This window comes from Triticum aestivum, chromosome 3B (genome assembly GCF_018294505.1).
Source record: "Triticum aestivum cultivar Chinese Spring chromosome 3B, IWGSC CS RefSeq v2.1, whole genome shotgun sequence".
Classification (NCBI taxonomy): Eukaryota; Viridiplantae; Streptophyta; class Magnoliopsida; order Poales; family Poaceae; genus Triticum; species Triticum aestivum.
The window spans coordinates 258,987,385-258,996,543 of NC_057801.1; positions in this window are offsets into that span (position 1 = coordinate 258,987,385).

Here is a 9,159-nt window from a genome sequence, read left to right on the forward strand (position 1 = left end):
TGGAAGACATCGTGGACTCTAGAGAGGTGCGGAGGTAGTTCCAACTGGTAGGCAACTTCTCCTCGTTTGGCAAGAATGCGAAAAGGTCCAATGTAACGAGGAGCCAATTTGCCTTTGATACCGAAACGATGGGTTCCCTTCAAAGGGGTAACCCGAAGGTAAGCCTTCTCGTCAATCTCGAAAGTCATAGCCTTATGTTTTCGGTGATATTGACTCTTCTGACGGGATTGGGCTGTTTTCAACTTCTCACGAACGATGCGAACTTGCTCTTCTGCTTCCTGAATCATATCCGGGCCAAAGAATTGTCTTTCCCCGGTCTCTGACCAGTTAAGGGGTGTTCGACACCGTCGTCCATAGAGAACTTCAAAAGGGGCTTTACCCAAGCTAGATTGATAGCTGTTGTTGTAAGTGAATTCGACAAATGGAAGGCACTTCTCCCAATCCATTCCGAATGAGATAACAGAGGCTCGAAGCATGTCTTCTAGAATCTGGTTGACGCGTTCCACTTGACCACTCGACTGAGGGTGGAAAGCGGTGCTAAAGGAGAGACGGGTTCCCATAGCATTTTGGAAACTTTCCCAAAATCGAGAGGTGAAAAGACTTCCTCGATCCGAATTAATTTCCAAAGGAACACCATGGAGAGACACTATCCGGGAGATGTATAAGTCTACCAATTGACTAGCGGTTATACTCTCACGAACAGGTAGGAAATGGGCTACTTTGGAAAGACGATCGACAACGACGAAGATAGCATTATTCCCTCTCTTGGTCCTGGGAAAACCGGTAATGAAATCCATACCAATTTTATCCCATTTCCATTCAGGAATAGCTAAGGGTTGAAGGGTGCCAGCAGGCCGTTGATGCTCTGCTTTTACTCGACGACAGACGTCGCAATTAGCAATATACTGAGCAATTTCTCTCTTCATCCTAGTCCACCAGAATCTCCGGCGTAGGTCCTGATGCATCTTAGTACTACCGGGATGAATGGTGAGAGGAGATTCATGAGCCTCCTTAAGGATCAATCACCTCAGGTTTCGCACCTTGGGAACCACTAGTCGATTCCCGAAGTATACGACCCCCTGATCAGTAATAGAGAAACAATTCGCAATTCCTTTCTTGATGTTTCTCTTGATGCGGGAAATTCCCGGATCTACCTTCTGTGCTTTGATGATCTGATCCGTAAGGGTAGGTTTCGCCACCAAGGTGGAGAGAAAACCTTGAGGAACAATGTGAAGGTTAAGCTTCCGAAATTCCTCATGGAGAAGCGGTTGACTTTGTTTTAGCATTAGGTTGTTACAATAAGATTTATGACTTAGCGCATCAGCCATGACGTTGACTTTCCCTGGGGTGTAAGTTATTCCTAAGTCGAAATCTGTGATCAACTCAACCCAACGTCTTTGCCTGAGATTCAAATCCGATTGGGTGAAAATGTACTTCAGACTTTGGTGATCAGTGAATATTTCGCAACGGTTACCGAGGAGGTAATGTCGCCAGGTCTTAAGTGCATAGACTACGGCTGCAAGATCTAGATCATGCGTAGGATAATTCTCCTCATGTGGGTGCAATTGCCGTGAAGCGTAGGCAATTACGTGTCGATCTTGCATGAGAATGCAACCTAGTCCTTGTCGCGAGGCGTCGCAGTAGATAACAAAGTCCTTAGAGAAGTCTGGCGGTACCAGAACGGGAGCAGAAGTCAGGCGTCTTTTCAGTTCCTGAAAGCTGTGCTCACATTGTGGACTCCATTCAAACTTCTTATCTTTCTTGAGGAGTTCGGTTAGAGGTTTGGCAACTTTGGAGAAGTTTTCGACAAAGCGACGACAATAGCTCGCTAAGCCCAGAAAACTCCGAACTTGCTTGACCGATTCAGGTGGAGTCCAATTAAGGACGGCTTGAACTCGCTCAGGGTTAACAGCAATACCTGTACCAGATATTACATGACCCAGATAGGTCACTTCTGACAACCAAAATTCACATTTAGAGAATTTGGCATAAAGACGATGCTCTCGAAGTTTCTTCAACACTAGCCTTAGATGTTCGGCATGTTCTTCCTCGTTCTTGGAGTAGATGAGTATATCATCGAGATAAACTACGACGAATTTATCCAAATACTCCATGAAGATTGAGTTCATTAACCGAGAAAAAGTGGCTGGAGCATTGGTTAAACCGAAGGACATGACGGTGTACTCGTATTGGCCATAACGAGTAACAAAGGCCGTTTTAGAAATGTCCCCGTTTCTGATTTTGATTTGATGGTAGCCCAACCTCAGATCCATCTTGGAGAAGACTGAGGATCCAGCGAGCTGATCATACAGGTCGTTGATCCTAGGGAGCGGATATTTGTTCTTGATTGTGACCAAATTGACAGGTCGATAATCTACAACCATCCGGTCCGTACCATCCTTCTTCTTGACGAAGAGGACGGGGCAAGCCCACGGAGATGAACTAGGTCGGATGAAACCCTTTTTCAAGGACTCATCGAGTTGTTTCTTAAGCTCGGCTAGTTCTAGTGGTGCCATCTTATAGGGTCTTCTAGCAATCAGACGGTTCCTGGAATGAGGTCTATTACGAACTCAACATCCCTGTCAGGTGGAACACCTGGCAATTCCTCTGGGAAGACATCCGGGAAGTCACGGACTACCGGAACGTCCTCAAAGTCTGGCAAATGACTGGCGTTAAAAGAATATAATTGTCGCTTGGCTAATCGGGTCAAGACATTGACTATCTTCCCCGAAGGATGAGTGAGTTGAACAGTCCTAGTGAAGCAATCAATTTTGGCATGATGAGCTGACATCCAGTCCATACCCAAAATGATATTAATATCTGAAAATTTGAGAGCTATCAAAGATGCGAGGAAAACTAGTCTGTCGACTTGGATTTCATTTCCATGGCTTACTCTAGAGGTTTGCCATTTGGATCCCGGAGTTTGAATTACCATAGAGGTTGGCATATCACCGAATGCGATGTTATGCAAATGAGCATAATTTTCGGATATAAAAGAATGAGAGGCTCCTGTATCGAAAAGAATAGATGCCGGGTGGCAATTAACAAGAAGCGTACCAAGAACGACGTTGGGATCCTCTTGAGCTTCTTCGGCAGAGATGCGGTTGACATGGCCACATGTAGCGGTGGCCGGCTTGGCGTGGAACACTTTCCCTGTCGGCTTGCCACGGCCAACAGCTTTAGCAGATTGGTTGGGGTTGGTCTGGGGACACTCACGCATATAGTGGACGGATTCCCCACACTTGAAACAAGTCACGGAACTGGTACGTGGAGGAGCATTGTTGGTTGGACCCCCATAGGGCTTGGCTGGTGCAGACTGTTGAACGGGGCGAGGCGCCTGGAAAGATGGCCTCGGTGTGAACCTGGGTGGCAGGGCGGTGTTGGGCACCCACACGCGGCGCTTCTGAGGACCAGCACCGGATGAGGAACCCAAGTCACGGCCATGCTTGCGTGTTGCGTCATAATCCGTCTGACCAGTCTCAGCACTGATGGCCTTGTTAACAAGCTTCTGAAAAGATGTGCACTCATGCAAACGGAGGTCGCGGCGAAGCTCAGGACTAAGTCCCTTACGGAACCTTGCTTGCTTCTTAGCATCAGTAGAAACTTCCTCAGTTGCATATCGTGCGAGGTTACCAAACTCCCTGCTGTAAGCATCCACAGAGAGTCGGCCTTGGGTGAAATTGCAAAATTCCTCCCGTTTACGGTCCATGAGACCCTCCGGAATGTGATGTTCACGGAAAGCCTCACTGAATTCAGCCCAAGTAGTGACATGGCCCGCTGGGCGCATAGCTCCATAATTCTCCCACCATAGACTGGCGGGGCCTTCAAGATGATATGCAGCAAAGGTGACCTTGTCAGCCTCAGCTACTAGCGCAGAACGCAGCTTGTGAGAGATACTGCGAAGCCAGTCATCAGCGTCGAGAGGCTCGACGGAGTGGTGGAACGTGGGTGGATGTAATTTGATAAAATCACTGAGTGACACCATGTTAGTCCTCTGATGGTGTGCTGTGTTCTGTTCAATACGCTCCAACAAACGGTTGGTCTCCCGCTTGTTTCTCTCAGCTTCCATCATAACCTCGGCTAGGGAAGGAGGATGAGGCAGATTTGCATCCCTGACTTCACTGCCTTCGGCCTGCTCTTGAGGAGCAGGGTTAGTGCGCGTGTTGACCATCCTAGGTAAACAAGACAATGATTTAGTCAGAATGATAAAATTCCGACATAGGATACAAAATGTAAGGAATAACTCGAAATGCAAGATGATCATCCGTATGACATGGTAGATATAGAAACTGCTTCTTTATTCCATCGTCATACACACCATACAGGGTTTAGTACAAGACCAAACAAAGTACTATTACGGTGAAAAGAGGATTACATCTCATCGGAGGCATCCCAAGCTCCTATACATTATTTTTCTACACCTCCGGAAAGGGTACAAACTAGGTTATATCCCACGAGTCACACGGAACGATAGACGACACAGCTAGTGCGGACTAGTGATACTACCACTAACTCAGACCGATCCGTAGTAGTCCTCGTAGAAGTCACCTCCATAGCCTGGAAGCTCAACATGATCATCCCGAAACAGACGATCTCGCGGAGCTTGTGGACCATAGGGGCTAGGATGAGGTCTTGGACCAACAGACGGTGGCCTGCGGGGACCGCGAGGTGGGGTGATGCCTCCTACATCACGCCAACCCATCACGTCTGGCAAAGCAGATCTCACAGGATAGAGATCGCGCATATCCGAATATCCAGCTTGCACCGCCGGTGCAAACCGAGTCAATGTGGCCCAGTGGTCAGCACGGGTATTGAAGAGCTCTAACCTCAAGGCCCGATTTTCACGGTCCTTATCCTCGAGCATCTCAGCAGTGGTGCGAGTCCGTGAATCCTCCTGAGTGGGGTCAGCATAGATAGCCTGGAGATACCCTTGTGCTCCCGGAAGTGATCCTGGCATATACCGGAAATCAGAGTCCCGAAATAGACCAGATCTGACTCGCATTATGGTCATCATAGAGTAGGCGGCGTCCTGCACAGCCATCTCAATAGTAACCCCGAGTCCATAGGAGCAGTGAAGGGTCTCGGTGGACCCAGGATAAGATGGAAATATCCTGACAGTGCAGAGATACTGGCTTTGATTAAAGTCTCGGAATTGCTCTTCGACTGTGTACTCAGGATACCAACGGTATCCAGCCTCAGTCATTACCCTGACCAACATGGCAGTATGGCCGGGTACATCTAGGCATCGAGTCAGGCGAACCACTTGATTGAGGTCGCGAGTGGCCATCTGAAAGCACAATCATAATGCAAAGGCATTAGAATTTCTAGCAAAATTTTGGCAGCATAACAGCTGTAAATGCTCAAGAAGGATTTTGAGACATTTGACAAGGGATTACATACACACTCAACATCATCATATCCAGTTCTGAGTCCATCCTAGCAACATAATGTGGTAGTAGAATTGAACTAGGCTTATATCCATCAAACTTATAAGGTACTACTGATTAGTAACACGTGATCCTGATAGAGAGAATAGATCCTAATTCCTTAACCCCCGGTGGAAGAATAGACTGACTCAGATCAGAATGTCATAGGATAAAGGAGTAAAAAGAGCCTTACGTTCCAACCTACAAACAATCCCCCTACATATAACTAAAGAATTTCTAGACTCAACATCGACCAGTTTGGCTTGGAGAACCTACAGGCAGTCCGGCTCTGATGCCAATGCTGTCAGGACCCTGACTCGATGTCACATCGATCTAGCCTGTAGCACCTCATATCACTTTGCGGCCTCACGCACGGTATCCCCACGGGTGTCGCCTTACCTTTGCCCGGGACCGTTTGCGCCTTTTGGCTCACGTATATGATAGTGTCGCTAGCATCCATATGATAAGGAGCCCGGGCTGACATGACTAGTCGTAAACCCAAAGTGGCACACACTTACAGGGACAGGCATTCATGACCCAGCCTCGAACGTGTCGTTCAACAGCAAGTGGGTCCGGGCTGTAGCACTGGGCTAGCAGGACTCTGGTAAACCGGGCTGTAGCGGGCTAACAGGACTCCGGTACTCAATGCGTGACATTTCCCCGAAGGGACAGACACCGGAACGAGGAAGGACACATGCCGGCTAGCCTAAGTGTTCCAGAGCAGTAGCAAGCTACCATGGCTCAGCGGTAACACTAGGAGTCATTTCCCGGTAAGAGAGGCTACTAAAGATAAACAACTAGATAGTCAGATCCCACACATACCAAGCATTTCAATCATACACACAATATGCTCGATATGTGCAAATACAACGAAGCATCACAACATGACTCTATGACACAAGTACTTTATTTAAGGCTCAGAGAGCCCTACATAACATACACAAAGGTACGGGTCACACGACCCAGCATTCAAGTCATACAGTCATACAAACCAGCAGCGGAAGTAACTTGTCTGAGTACAGACAACTAGTAAAATAAAAGAGGCTTGGAAAGCCTAGATATACTACGTGGTCCTTCACAAGCTCAGGATCACCACCTGGGTCTTAGCCTACTCATTGATGTCAACGTCTACGTAGAACCCATCAGAAGGGGTTGCAGCGTCTTCTGTAAAAATATAAATTATAGCAACATGAGTACAAAGGTACTCAGCAAGACTTACATCAGATCCTACATACATGCATATTGTCAAGAAGGGTTGGTGGAGTTATTGCAGCAAGCCAGCTTTGACTCTTGGCTAGGCTAACCTACGAGACTCCAAATTGAAATGGTTTTGCGCACACGAGTCCACTAATCACCACTTCAATACACTACCGAGGATCCACCTCCGTCTTCCTACGGAAGAGCCATCCTCGGCACTCACACTTATCTTGAGGCTTTTAGCAGTTTCCATTTACTTGTCTATGAACTGTATAGGCAACCAAGTAGTCCTTTACCGCGGACGCGGCTATTCGAATAGATCATGTTAGCCCTGCAGGGGTGTACTTCTTCATACACGCTCTCACCTCTTACCGTCGTTTACACGACATGTACTCGGCAACCTTCAAGCGGAAGCCCAACGTGGGTGTCGGCCACGACCTACCTAATCACCTAAGTCTCTAGTCCAGGTTTATCGCCTATTCGGGTTCCATCCATGAGGAGATCCGGCCGAGGTATCGCTCACAGCCCCAAACGATGTGAACAGGGTTCTCGAGATACCTAACGGGTATTCGGTACACCGTGCCACGTACCTACCGCATCACAGCCCACCCCTACGGTCAGCGCTGTCCACGGCCTCCAGTATACTACAAACACCAGAAACTACTTGCAACTCCTGGACAGAGAACTAGTGTGAATAAGAAGTCGAGAGGGTCCATTGGTTTCGGGCCCAATGCATGGTAGTAGCTGAATCTTAAATCACACATACAGATCTCAGTGCTTAAGGTCGGCTTCAATGAAACAACCCACCATGTACTCCTACATGGCCTCTCATCGATACCTTTACCAAATCGTGTTCACCACACCACTCCCATTACCGACATAATCATTTCACTCCAGCCCATCACCCAGATGAACCAGACCTGACACGACTCTAAGCATAGCAGGCATAGCAAGGTAGGAACAACACATACATATGGCTCAATCAACTCCTACACATGCTAGTGGGTTTCATCTAGTTACTGTGGCAATGACAGGTCATGCAGAGGAAGTGGGTTCAACTACCGTAGCACACAGCAGTTTGAAACGCATTGTCTTAATGCAGTAAAAGAGAGCAGGAGCGAGAACATGGGATTGTATCGATATGATCGAATGGTTGGTTGCTTGCCTGATGGTTCGATGCACTGATACGGTTCTTCGTTAGGGTAATCACGGTACTCCTCGGGGGCAGATCCTGCCGCAAGAACACCGATATACAACCATTACCAAACAATGTGCAACAATATGATGCATGCATGAAACATAGCAATATGAGTGTGTTGTGCTAATGCAACTAAGACCAGAAGGGTTTGAACCCATTTGAATCAAAGATTCAAATTTCAAACTCAAACATGGCCCTTTAAAGTGTTTTTCCTTGTTCTGCATTAAACATCAAGTTAACTTGTTTAGTCATGCATGAAAATAATACAGATGGATAGATTGGATTTTTCTGATCATTTTTCATATATAATTTGTCTGATTTGGAGTTACAGAATAAAAGTTATGAATTTTTGAAGTTTAAATTATATTCTGGAATTTCCTATAATAGAATAATTCCAGAAAATCAATTATTGCGTCAGCCTGACGTCAGTGTGACGTTAGCAGGTCAACGGAACACGTCAGGGTCAAACCTGACAGTGGGTCCCGCATGTCAGGGTGATTAAATTAATTAAAGTTTGATTAAAACTAAACCTGTTTAATTAACAGGGCTGGGCCCCACCTGTCATTGACTCAGGGAAGTCAACCAGGGCCCACCCGTGGTCAAACCCGGGTCGGCTGCACCGGCGTTTAGCCGCCGGCGAGCCCGACGCGGCGGCGGAAGTGATTTTTGCCGTTCCGGCATCCAAACGAGCCGCGGAGGGCACCGGAGAGGAGCTGAGGTCGAGCCGCAGCTCTTGGTGGAGTCCGTTGGGGTCGGGGTGGCCGGAGTTGGCACCGGCGACGACTTTGGCGGCCACCGGGGTTCGGCCGAAGACGAACTTGACGCTAGGGTGTGCGGGGAGGTGCGAGACGTGCACGGTTGGGCCTAACGCAGCGTGGTGAGTGCGTTGGACACCGCGGGTTGGCCGGAGGATGGCCGGGAGCACGTCGGCAACGAGATCCGCGGCGGTGCGTGCGTGTGATCTTCGTGCGGTGGCTACACGGCTCGGGAAAAAGAGAGGGAGGGTCGGAGGGGTAGCTAGGCTCACAACGCTCCCGTAGAGGCCACCGGCGGGGTCGGGGACGAGCTGAGGCGGCGACGGCGTTGAAGGGGATCACCGGCGACGGCGAGCTCGGGCGAGGTCGGTGCGGTGGTCTCGGGCCGCACGAGCACACGGGGCTCGGCTAGCTCGATGAAGTGGACGGCGGCGGAGCTCCTGGACACGGCGGCACGGCGTGAGGTTGACGGAGGGCGTGGCTACGGCGAGGGGGTGGCGGCGATGGCGTCGGCCATGGCGTGGGAGAGCGAAGGGGAGGAGCTGGAGGGGAGAGGGGGTGTCTGGGAGGTTCGGGGGAGAGA